This window comes from Hemicordylus capensis, chromosome 3 (assembly GCF_027244095.1).
Source record: "Hemicordylus capensis ecotype Gifberg chromosome 3, rHemCap1.1.pri, whole genome shotgun sequence".
NCBI classification, from domain to species: Eukaryota; Metazoa; Chordata; class Lepidosauria; order Squamata; family Cordylidae; genus Hemicordylus; species Hemicordylus capensis.
The window spans coordinates 42,246,277-42,259,102 of NC_069659.1; the positions used below are offsets into that span (position 1 = coordinate 42,246,277).

General features: G+C 46.8%; 1 long non-coding RNA gene across 2 annotated transcripts in view; it reads right to left on the reverse strand.

Annotated features, from left to right (window-relative positions):
* Positions 1–2,168: 2,168 nt before the first annotated feature.
* Positions 2,169–12,826, reverse strand: part of LOC128351288 (uncharacterized) — a 39,999-nt gene continuing 29,341 nt past the window's right edge. For both annotated transcript variants that reach the window (XR_008319689.1, XR_008319690.1), the window contains exon 5: positions 2,169–2,640. This is a non-coding gene — a long non-coding RNA (uncharacterized LOC128351288). The remainder of the gene's footprint in view (positions 2,641–12,826) is intronic.

The following is a 12,826-nucleotide window of genomic DNA, read 5'->3' on the forward strand; positions in this document are numbered from 1 at the left end:
TTCAAAAGAACATGCTCAGTAGTTTCAACAGCACTAGAGCCACAAGCACAGATCATTCTTTCATAAAACGGAGTTTTCCTATATCTCCCAAGTAATACTGCCATGGGCAGTATTATACCTCGCTAGGATACAGGCTCTCCTATGGCTGGGAGTTGTTAAATCATAAAAATATGCTGCTGGCTTCAATGTCCAGTTTAATCTTCCAAAACCGAAGTGTCTGAGGACCAAATTGACATTGTTCTGATGATCAACATCACTTATTCTTAGTCGGAGGGATTCCTTGGCTCTTTTGAAGCCAGTTGCCAAAAGTGAACTCATTGGAAGGCCATGAGACTTAAAATTTAGACTTCAAGTGACGGTGCCATGAAGAATGGAAGGAGTCAGTTAACAATAAAGAAATTAACCCAATTGGAAAGTAGTTAAGTTTTAGCCAGTAGCATTCCTGCCTCCAGCTTAAGAACTTGGAGATAGCTTTCAGATTTTACTAATTTTTGGAAGACTGGAAAAAGTTCAAATCCATCTTTGCCAGATGCACAATATGGATGAAATATAAAATAATATAACATGGAAAAACCCATCAAAGTCTGATTCTCTCACTTGCTTGAGCTGCACTCAGCATGTTGCAGGGGAGAGGAAGACCTCTACCTTCCTCAGGCCACACAGTGACCTGGGTACCTACGGTGTTGCACCATAGCCTTTAAGACATCTGCTTGTTTGGAGCTTTTGAGACATAGGAACATAGGAAGCTGCTTTATATTGTCAGACATTGGTCCATCTAGCTCAGTATTGTCTATACAGACTGGCAGCGGTTTCTCCATGGTTACAGGCAGGAGTCTCTCTCAGCCCTATCTTGGAGATGCCAGAGAGGGAACATGGAATCCTATTTATTTTATTTTATTTTATTTTATTTACCTAGTGCATTTGTATACTATCCTATACAAAAAAGTTCCTGAGCAGTTCACAATCTGCAAGAGCATCATGCAGATGCTTTTCCCATCCCCTAAGGGGAATATCTTACAGAGCTCACATATGTAGTCTCCCATTCAAATGAAAACCAGGGTGGGTCCTGCTTAGCAAAGGGGACAATTCATGCTCACTACCACAAGACCAGCTCTCCTCCCTAGATCCTTTTCTCCTCCTGCCTTTCAACTTGGCCATTGACCTAAATTAAAATTACTGCCTTCCTGAAGCAAACACTAGGTTGGCTAGGTCCACAACATCAAAAGAGACGACAGGGAGTGGGACAGCCAAAAAAGAGGATGTATAGGACATTCATCTCCAAAAAAGAGGGCCAGAGGGAATGAAAAGAGGGCACTAATTTGCATAAAATTTGCATATGTTAATTTAAATGTTTAGGTGAACATATGAATTAACATATAAGAGCCCAACCTTTTCCAGTGTCAATGTTAAAAAACAAACCGGCATCAAAGTATATAACGTATCTCTAATCCTTTTGCCCACCCCCATCCCCAGCTGCTTCAATTCCGGACAAAGCAGCAGTCGGGCCAAATTTTGATATATAAGATGTAGTTATAAGAACATAAGAACAGCCCTGCTGGATCAGGCCCAAGGCCCATCTAGTCCAGCATCCTGTTTCGCACAGTGGCCCACCAGATGCCATTGGGAGCCTACAATCAGGAGTTGAGGGCATGCCCTCTCACCTGCCATTACTCCCCTGCAACTGGTACTCAGAGGCACCCTGCCCTTGAGGCAGGAGGTGGCCTACAGCCCTCCGACTAGTAGCCATTGATAGACCTCTGCTCCATGAAGTCATCCAAACCCCTCTTAAAGCCATCCAGGTTGTTGGCTGTCACCACATCCTGTGGCAGAGAGTTCCACAAGTGGATCACGCATTGTGTGAAACAAGTGGATCACGTGTTGTGTCCTTGACTTGTCAGTAGGGTGGCCAGGCCCACACTGCCAAAAAAGAGGACAGTGTTACAAAAAAAGAGGGCTATCTTTTTTAATAGAGGACATATGACCACACTAGCAAGCACTCACACTTTGGCTACTGTTAATGGAACTGCTCCCGGGTGATTGGTGAACACCCCTAAATGTTTCCGGGCTTTGTGTGGGAAATTAGTGACCTGAGGTGGAGCAGTCCCACGTCAGAATAATTTTTGTGCAAAGTTCTGGTCCCGGGGAAATGAACTGATGAGAGGTTGAAGTTCAAAACAAAGGAAGGTTTTATTTGGGGTTCAGGGGTACCGTGGAATAAGAGTTGATTAAAGCAATATTACTACTAAAAATGCTTTACAAAGATTAACCAGATACTTGCAAAGAGGCAATTTAGCATAGTGTCCGAATTAAATCACTTCCAGGCTGGCTAGAGAAAAGAAGGCTGTAGATAAACAGGTTTTTGGATTTAAGAAAAGATCTGGGATAGGGAGAGCCCAGAGGGGCACAATGATTATCATACAACCTCATCCTTCCTTTAGTAGCAACTGGACCCTCATAACTCAGGCACAACCGTAGGACCTCTATCCTCAGGCATGGAACCAGGCGACAAAGAACCAAAAGCAGCTTGGGGATTAGGCAGCAGGGGTAAATCCAAAAGGTGTCTGTTCTTCTGCAGTCAGCTTCTTGTAGCAGCAAAGTGAGTTGGGTAAATTGGACCAGCAAGGAAGGCCAACCTGGAGGCTGGAAAAGTGAATGATGCAATGAGCAAGACACAGCCTGGTGTTATGACGGATGCCAAATCTATCGCCCATACAATGGGCGACTCTATGGTGTAGAGACCAAATGAAGCACACTGGTTCAAGAAACCAGGACCAGTTATAGCCCAAAAGCCCGGAGGCAAGATACCAGCCACTCCTCTTTCCTGAGGAAGGAAATTCCAGTGGATCTCGAAAGGATCCATTGAAGCTATTCACTCATCCATGCACAACTGGGCTAAGGAAGACCAGCCCAGTTTTGCACGCACATGTGTACCACTGGGATCAGGCCCGATATCGGTGGTGCCTCAACGGCAAACATGCCTCAGCCAGCTGCAAGGAGGGGAGGGGGGATCCCCATGATGCACTGTGCACTCATGCAATGCATTATTGGAGCTCTGGAGGATGGGGCAACATGGGGCAATGATCCTGGCACCCAGACCCTCAGAGCTACTGGCAGCAGCCGGTGATCGTCTGGGCGGGCGATCCACCTGCCCAAAGGAAGGAACCTGCTCGTCTGCAAGGAGGTAAGCTTTTTAAGGCTCCCTCCCTGCTAGCCCTCTTGCCCTTTCTCACTGGTCATGAGAAAGGGCTCATTGTTTTTGTATGCTGTACCGGAATAAGACAATGGCATGAATGGTCAAGAACAACCTGTATGTAAATGGACTAAATGGATGTGCAAGGATGATTTCTGTTAGGTTGGAAAGACCCAGTAAACCAATCAATAATTTTAATGAGCACCTCTGAGTTCCTATTGCCCACTTAGCTCTTTTGTGATGAGGAAGGGAGTTGCATTAGCAGTGCCTTAACTGACTTATCGTGCTGAGGTGATTAGTGTTAGCTTTGAGGCAACTGCAGAGAACGGGAAGTTAAGGGTCAATCTTCAGACAGAGAGACTTTGAGCATGGAATTAACTTGTACGCTAACTCAGTCTACCTAGACATTTCCTAATATAGGGAAAGGCGCGAGGCTAATCCCCTTTCAACTTGCTTGGCAGCTGTTTGAATCTGGGGGTGATCGTCCCACTGCCTCCTAAGTGACCTGTCCCCAATCTGCCAACAAAAGGGTAGCCCATGATCCCATGAGACTCCTGAGCATGTTAAAAGTGGGAGTTTACAAGCCTGTAGTTTTTTAATGGAACTTCCAGTGGGGTGATTGGTGAACACCCCAAAATTGCGTTCGGGCTTTGTGTGGGAAATTAGCTCAGAGTGGAGCAGTTCCACATCAGAATAAATTTTAATGCAAAGTGTTACAGGAAAATGTCTGACAGAGAGAGAGAGATGTTCAAAAACAGAGAAGATTATATTTGAGGGTAGGGGGTACAATGGAATAAGAGAGTAACTTAAAGCAATGTTATTACTAAAAATACATTACAAGATTAACCATAAAAATGCTAAGAGGAAATTTAGCTTAATATCTGTATTAAACTAACTTCTAGGCTGACCAGAGAAACGAGGCTCAGAGAAACGGAGAATAAACAGGGATAGTGGGATCCCAGACTGGGGTGCAACAGTTATCATACAACCTCTTTCCTTCTGTTATTGGTGGGTGGATCCTTGTAGCTTGGGAGCAAATGAAAGACCTCTTTCCTTGGGGATGGACCAGGGAGCAGCAAACAGCAGTGACGAGTGAAGGGGGTTAGGTAGCAGGGGTAGATCCAAAGGGCATCTGTTCTCATGAAGCCAGCTCCCTGGTAGAGAGGAGGGCTGTGCAGATCGGATCTGGCAAGGGAGCTTATCTAGGGTCTGGAAGCAAGGGTGGCCTGCAGAGCAAAACACGGCCAAGTGGTATGGCAAGTGTCTGCTGCAGCATCCAAGTAATGGGTGACTCTAAAATATGGAAACCAAGTGAGGGGTACTGGAAACCAAAGGGAGAACACTGGCTCAAGAAACCAGGGGCTGTTAAAGCCCAAATTGTGTCCTGAGGGAACATTCCAGTTGCTCTTCTTTCTTGGGTAAGGAGGTTCTGGGGAATCTCAAAAGACCCCATTGTTTGTTGTGCTGCGCTACAACACAATGCTCAAATAGGTCAATGCAAATGGAGTGATTGGACATGCAAACACAGCAACTCTTTTAGGTTAGAAAAACCTAAAATAAAATAAAAAAACACCTAGTAAATCAGTGTTTTAATGGGTACATCTCTGAGTTTCTACTGTTCATTTTAGCCTTCCTTTGATAAGGAGGGAATGCACATCGTGGAGCCTTATTTGACTTCCCTGCTGAGGTAATTGGTTTTTAGCTCATTTGAGGCATCTATGGAGGAGAAGTAAACCAAAAGAGGGTCAATCATTCAGAGAGACTTTGAATGGAGAGTTGACTTTTGCGAGTTAACTTTGGTAGTCTACTTAGGTATCTCAGCATGGGGAAGACGCAAGGCTAGTTCTCTTATAATTTGGCTTTGGCAGCTGGTAAATCTGGGGGAAACTATCCCACTGCCTACTAAGTGACTGTTCCCCAGTATACCAACTCATATTGTTCCCTTGCTAACTTGGCAAAGAGGCACCTTGTAAAGTGGTGATTCTCTTTATTTAGCAGGGGGAGAGTAACTGGCCCTAACAGTACCTCCAGTGACTGTTGCTGGTGTCTATCTTATGTTTCTTTTAGATTGTGAGCCCTTTGGGGACAGGGATCCATCTTATTTATTTATTTATTTATTATTTCTCTGTGTAAACCACCCTGAGCCATTTTTGGAAGGGCGGTATAGAAATCAATCAATCAAATAAATAAGTATTGTGAGGCTCCTGAGCATGTCAAAATTGAGACCCATATGCCTGCAGTCTCAAACATAAACAGAGAGGCTTCTGGGAGCCTGCAGAAAAGCAGTGCTGGCAACACTACCTTCTCTAGGAAGCTCCTCCTCTACTCAGGTCCATTTGCTATAAAAGCACAGGCAATCCTATGGAGCCAGGAAGATAGCCCGTGCCTGTACTCTGCTGAGCAATAAAGAATTTCTTTCTCAGCCCCTACTGTGTTCCACAAATACTGTGCCTGAGATGGCTGTCCCAAAGGCATACTTCAGGTACAAATCTAGGGCTATAATTCCCTTGATCCCCTCAGCTGTTAGTCTTGCTGTTGCTACTCCTATAGCCTTGTTTTCAGCTTCTACATACTCAGTTTCAGATGTGTTCTTATGCCTGCCAGGTCTTCTTTGTCCTCCATGTATTTCACTCCAGCTCTGATTCCTGCCTTGCATCCTCGCCAGCTCTCATGTGTTCTTGCTAGTCTGCCTTTTGTGCCAGTCAAACATATATTCCCCATTTACCAACATCTTGATTTTGATCCTCGAGCTTAAAATCCAGCCACTCGTGCTGCTTCTTTCCTCTGGCTTTGTCACTTCATTCACATTGCTTCTCTAGTTTGACCCCTTGGCCAAAAAAACTAGTCTTGTTCACGGTACATTCTTCTAGCTATTTGCTCTTGTCCTGTATGTGGCTCCTCCTCGTATCTTCCCCAGCCTTGGTCCTTCACCTCTGAGAACAAGAATTGATGCTTCTCAAAGTAGTCCCAAAGCAGATAAAGAGCAGGTGCTGTCTTCATTGGCCACAGTTTTGGAGTCTGACATATTAAAATGTGGGTCTGTCCAATGCAATCAAGGTTGCTCTTTTCACTCCCTCATTTCACTGGGGTGACATCAGCCTGTCAACACTAGAACCATCTGTCAGTTGATAAGGGCCTATTTTCCCTAGTAATTAGTAGTCTGGCCTCTGGTAGGCACACAGAAATTCACTCACAGCAATACAGCCATCATGACAGGGAATGGATGATCTAAACCAGAGTGACAGCTGACACAGCTAACACACCAAACCATCAAGTACTGCCAATTTTGCTACACCAATATTTGCTCAACCAAATCTGTAAACAAAAGAGGACTTTCTGAATGAAAGACACTAAGGCGTATTTGCGGAGGACCTGGTAGTGGGTATGTGGCAAATATTGATCATAGCTGGCTCCCTTGAGATAATCATGCTGGTATCATTTGCTTATTATGTTTGCAGTCTGCCTTTCTCCCCAAAGAACATCATTTTAGCTTCACAATAGCCCTGTGAGAGAGATTAGGCTGAGAGAAAAGTGGCTTGCCCAAGGCAATGAGAAAGACAATGTTAAAGATGGCTTTCTTACAATGAGAGGTAGCTTTTTGGCTAACAAATTGTCAGTTAGTTTAAACTGCCTTCAGTTCCTCAAAAAGGCACCTATTTTTTGGTGTTGATAATATGCAGTTTAACCATATGTGTGCCACAGAAGTTATTGGTTCACATCTCCAGCTGAATTCTCAATGTGCAGCAGGAGAAACCTGGGTGTGTGGCATTGTGGTAAAGAGTGGAGTAAAGATAAAGTGTGCCGTCAAGTCGATTTTGACTCCTGGAGCCTACACAGCCCTGTGGTTTTCTTTTGGTAGAATCCAGGAGGCATTTACCTTTGACATCTCCTGTGCAGTATGAGATGATGCCCTTCAGCATCTACCTATATCGCTACTGCCTGATATAGGTGTTTCCCATAGTCTGGGAAACATACCAGTGGGGATTCAAACTGGCAACTTTCTGCTTGTTATTCAAGCATTTCTCCGCTGCACCACTTAAGGTGTACATAAAGAGTGGAGTACTGCAGTTTTATTAATTAGGGCTGTCAACAACCCATTAAAGAATGTTTAGTTGATTAATAATCTTCCTTTTAACTGATTAACATTTTAATTAGTCCAGAGTTTGAGAGTAGGGTAGGGCAGTGTGACTCATGATGTCTGAAGTAATGTATTTCTCTTAAGTATAGTTTATGTCCATCTATTATATTAATTCTCGTAGACGTGCCTCTGTGGGGATGCGTCCCGGCAACCCAGCGGATTGGCTGGGCGGTGGAGGCGCCTGATTGTCTGGCACACCCAGGAGGAGGAGAATTGGCCGGCCCATGCCGGCAGGCCTGGCCTGGTGACCGGTGGTGGCCGCAGACTCTAGCAAGTGAGAGAGGCGGGGAGGGGGAGACAGAGCGAGCGAGAGAGGCACGCGGGGAGGGGGAGACAGAGCGAGCGAGAGAGGCACGCGGGGAGGGGGAGACAGAGCGAGCGAGAGAGGCACGCGGGGGGAGAGACAGAGTGAGTAAGAGAGGTGCGCGGGGAGGGGGAGACAGAACAAGCGAGAGAGGTGCGTGGGGGAGAGAGAGACAGATCGAGCGAGAGAGGTGCGGGGGAGAGAGAGCGCGAGCGAAAGAGGCACGGGGAAGAGAGAGCGCGAGTGAGAGAGGCGCGGGGGGGAGAGAGAGCGCGAGCGAGAGAGGCGCGTGGGGGGAGAGACAGAGTGAGTGAGAGAGGCGTGCGGGGAGGGGGAGACAGAACGAGCGAGAGAGGTGCGGGGAGAGAGAGACAGATCGAGCGAGAGAGGTGCGGGGGGAGAGAAAGCGCGAGCGAAAGAGGTGCGGGGGAAAGAGAGCGCGAGCGAGAGAGGTGCGGGGGGAGAGAGAGCGCAAGCAAGAGAGGAGCAGGGGGAGAGAGAGCGCGAGCAAGAGAGGTGCGGGGGGAGAGAGCGCGAGTGAGAGAGGTGTGGGGGGAGAGAGAGGGCGAGCGAGAGAGGAGCAGGGGGAGAGAGAGCGCGAGCAAGAGAGGCGCAGGGGGAGAGACAGCACGAGCGAGAGAGGTGAGCGAGAGAGGCGTGCGGGGGAGAGACAGCGTGAGCGAGAGTGGCGCGCGGGGGAGAGAAAGCGTGAGCGAGAGAGGCGCGGGGGAGAGACAGAGCGAGCGAGAGAGGCGCGGGGGAGAGACAGAGCGAGAGAGAGAGGCGCGGGGGAGAGACAGAGCGAGCGAGAGAGGCGTGGGGGGAGAGACATAGCGAGCAAGACAGGCGCGCGGGGGAGAGACAGAGTGAGAGAGGCGGGGGGAAAGACAGAGCGAGAGATGCACGGTGGGGGAGAGACAGAGTGAGCAAGAGAGGCGCGGAGGGGAAAGAGACAGAGCGAGCGAGAGAGGTGGTGTGGGGGGGGCAGAGAGAGCAAGAGAGCTGTTGGGGGGGGGACAGAGCGAGTGAGAGAGCTGTGGGAGGACCAGCCAAACAAATTTTCCCAACTAACCCCCAAAAGGAAGTGAACTACCGCACAGATGCTCTGTGCGGGTTCAGCTAGTTTACTATATTTGTCTGGTTTTTTTTAATATGGTACACTGTATAATTTTTAGAGATATGAGCATATATGGTGATACTTCATATATATTTCTGTGAATCCACCCCACTCTGTAAATGAAGATTAAAAAGTAAGGTTACTGATGGACATCCAGAATAACAAAGCACTGATGCTGTGGGACAAGCACTATTGCTTCTGAAGAAGTCAAATAACTGAGTTCCACTGCTCATGCAATGAAGATGACAAATTTTGACAACCTTCCCTTCCCCTGGAAGTAGTCTGTGCCAGCTAAAGATATGTCCCTGAGGATTGCACAGCCCTCGGGAATGTAGTTTCAGTTTGCTTCTGGGAGAATGGGAGGTCAACAAAATTCACCTCCCCCACTTATGTACAGGTGCAGCATTAGTCTGGAACTCTTCAGAAGCACTGGTGCTACATCGGTGCTTCTCTCAGACACCTATGCTTCATTAGTCTAGATGATGATAATGATGACTAACAACAACAACAACAACTAGCTGATCCTGCACAGAGCATCTGTGCCCCTAGTTCTCCCTGTCTCCCCTCATTTTCATTTTGTCTTCAGCCCCAGTCCATTCTCCCCCTCCCAGTCTGCTTTCTCTCACTGCCTATCGGCTGCTTTCCCTCCCCACCTTCCAGGCTGTCTTTTTCCCTCCCTGCTGGCCGGTCGCTGTCCCCCACAGCATTAAAACATCAAGTACACATAACACATGAAATCACAACACAGCAAAAAAACAAAACATCAGCTACTGTCTGCCTTGTGTAAATTGTATGACCAGGACACACAGTGTAGGAGATTTCTATGCAGGTTTTTCTTTTCCTCTCCCAAAAAAGGCCTTTGTTCGAATTCAGGCTGTGACGAATCGCTGATATATAGAGGAAGAGTGAGTTAGCTACCTTACCAGATGTTCTGTATTTGCCAGATGTCCTTTATGATGTTTTAGTGATTTTTCTTTATTGCAAAGCATAACAGCCCCACAATACATAATGGATGCTATTTCAAAGTTTGCTCGATAAACAATGTTTGAAAGTTAATACCCTAATCAGCGGGGAAGTAATGATTAGCAAGCTAGAGGTTGCCGGTTCGAATCCCTGCTGGTATGTTTCCCAGACTATGGGAAACACCTATATTAGGCATCAGCATGCAATATAGGAAGATACTGAAAGGCATAATCTCATAGTGTGTGGGAGATGGCAATGATAAACTCCTCCTGTATTCTACCAAAGACAACTACAGGGCTCTGTGGTTGCCAGGAGTTGACACCGACTTGACAGCACTTTACCTTTATTTTATCCTAATCCTAACCCATTACACTGGAAGTCATTCACAATGAAGTCAATGAGACTTTTCCAAAACAAGATGAGAATGCAAGAGACAGGGTAGTACAAATATCAATGATCTCCCTTTCCCCAGGAAGCACTCTGTGCCACCCAAAAAATACATCCCAAGGCCAGGGTCATGCAGCCTTCAGGGACATATCTTCAGATGACACAGAGGACTTCCAGGGCAAGGGGAGGTTCTTGAACCCCGCCCCACCTCCCACACAAAGCACCAGTGCAGCATTAGTCTGGAACCCTTCAGAAGCACTGCTGCTACACCAGTGCTTATCTCATTGGACTGGTGCTTTGTTAGAATGTCAGGCAGTGTGAAGAAGCAGTGGAAAAGGCAAGTTCAGTATTAGAAACCATTAGAAATGGGATTGATAATAAAGCTGCTGGTATTTTATAAACTATCTTCATACAGATCTATGGTGTGGCTCTATATAGAACGTAGTGTATAGTTCCGATCACCCCAACTCAAAAAGACTGGAAAAAGCACAGAAAAGACCAACCAAAGTGATCAAGGGATTGAGCACCTTCTATATGAAGAAGATTAAGTATTTGGGGCATTTAAATGTAAGGGGGAAAGGACAACTAAGGGGAGGGGGACCAGATGTTTATGAATGATGGGAGTGGGGACAGTAGTGAGAGAGATATTTTTCTCATTATTCCATAACTAGAATTCAGAGTCACCCAACATAATCGATTGGCAGTAGATATACAACGGACAAAAAGCAATGTTATTTCATTCAATTCATTAGCCCTATTCAGACATTACGTTGTATGTGTAAATGTCTGCACATACATGCATGTTTTTGTGTGAATGACTATACATGTGTTTATTTCCCAAGTGAACCTAGGTAAAGGTCCCCTCATATGCAAGGTGCAGATAGGAACTGTACTGCTGTATTTGTGTTGAACATGTGTGAACAATTGTACATGAATACAGATCCAAAATACATACACTATACATACTATATGTGTGCTGAACATAATATGCGAATAGGGAAATTAAAGAAATTCCTGTCTCTGTAGGATAATATAATGGTCAGAATCTGATATGGCTATTAGAACAGAATTAAGACAAATCCGTGGGGAATAGAAACAACAAAGATTTTTGTGGCACCTCAAAGATGAATATATTTGTTGCAGCATAAGCGTTCATGTTAGTCTTTTTTGCTTATGCCACAAATAAAGTTTTTAATGTTAGTCTTTAAGGTTCCTCCAAACTCTTTGTTTTTATAGCTGCAACAGGTAATCCCCCTGGAAATGGTTATCAGGAGGATATGATAAGAAAATCTCCAAGTCAAGAGGCAGTGTTTTTCTGAATTCTAGGAGCTGGAGGCTGGCAACAGTAGATTGCCTTCATGCCAGGGGTGTAACTATAATAGGGCAAGGGGAGACAGTTGTCTGGGGGTCCACTGCTTTGGGAGGCCCCCAGAGGCAAGTCACATGACTGACTCCCCCAGCTGTGCACCCGCCAGGGCTTCCTTCAGTTGTATTCATCCTACAAAATTGATCTGAGTGTTAAGACCTGGAGCTACCAGAACAACATGTCTTTCTCTAGTACCATTAAATGACTTGCATCCTCGACAATTTACAAAACATATATATATATATATATATATATATATATATACACACACACACACACACACACACACACACACACTATGCTTTTTGTTACCACTATTCAGTAGGGATGTGCACGAACCGGTTCGGAGGCCATGTTGGAGGCCTCCAAACCGGTTCGGAACCAGACCAGCGGTCCGGCACTGAGGGGGGGTCTACCTTTAAGGGCGGGGGGGGGAGAACTTACCCCTCCCGCCGCTCTTCCCCCTCTGGCGCTGCAGTTTAAATTGAAGTTTTGGGGGCGGCAGCGTTCCTCCCTGCCGCCCCTGCCCCTGTCGTTGCCAGGAAGTCTCAGTAACAGGGGCACGCATGCGCGCGCCACCTACATCACACGCACGCTGCGTGTGATGTAGGAGGGTTGCGCGCAAAGCGGCGACGGGCGTGCGCCGCGACGCACACATGCGTGCTCCTGTTACTGAAACTTCCTGGCAACGACGGGGGCAGGGGCGGCAGGGAGGAATGCTGCCGCCCCAAAAACTTCGATTTAAACTGCAGCGCCGGAGGGGGAAGAGCGGCGGGAGGGGTAAGTTCTACCCCCCGCCCTTAAAGGTAGACCCCCCCTCAGTGCCGGACCGCGCCACACGGTTCCGTGCACATCCCTACTATTCAGTCTCATTTAAGATTTCTTTACTTCATGAACTGAGCTTCAGTGAGGGGGGGCAGTTTAAAATCTTGTCTCTGGGCCCACTCCAACCTTGCTACATCCCTGCTTCATGCCCTGCTTGCGGGCTTCCTAGAGGCATCTGGCTGGCCGCTGTCAGAAGCAGAATACGGGTGGTCTAGAGACAATACAGCAAGACTCTTCTTCGTGGAAGTTCTGCGTTGCAAAACGATGGAGAAATGCCCTCTTGTTCGCTAATAACCTTACAAAAAAAACCCGCCACCTACTGCTGGTTACCTAAAATTCCTATAAAAGCGGCCCACTGCTGCCGACTAGCCGATTCAAAGCACAGCTTTTTGCACGGATTGCCGATGAGACAATTTCATGCACACCACCCCGTCGCGCCTCATTTCTCTACGCGGATTTGCTTTGTTGCTTTTCCAATGCTTCGCTTCAATAGCGGCGGTTTTCATTTTGCAAAGTTTATCCCAAGGCGGCCACCG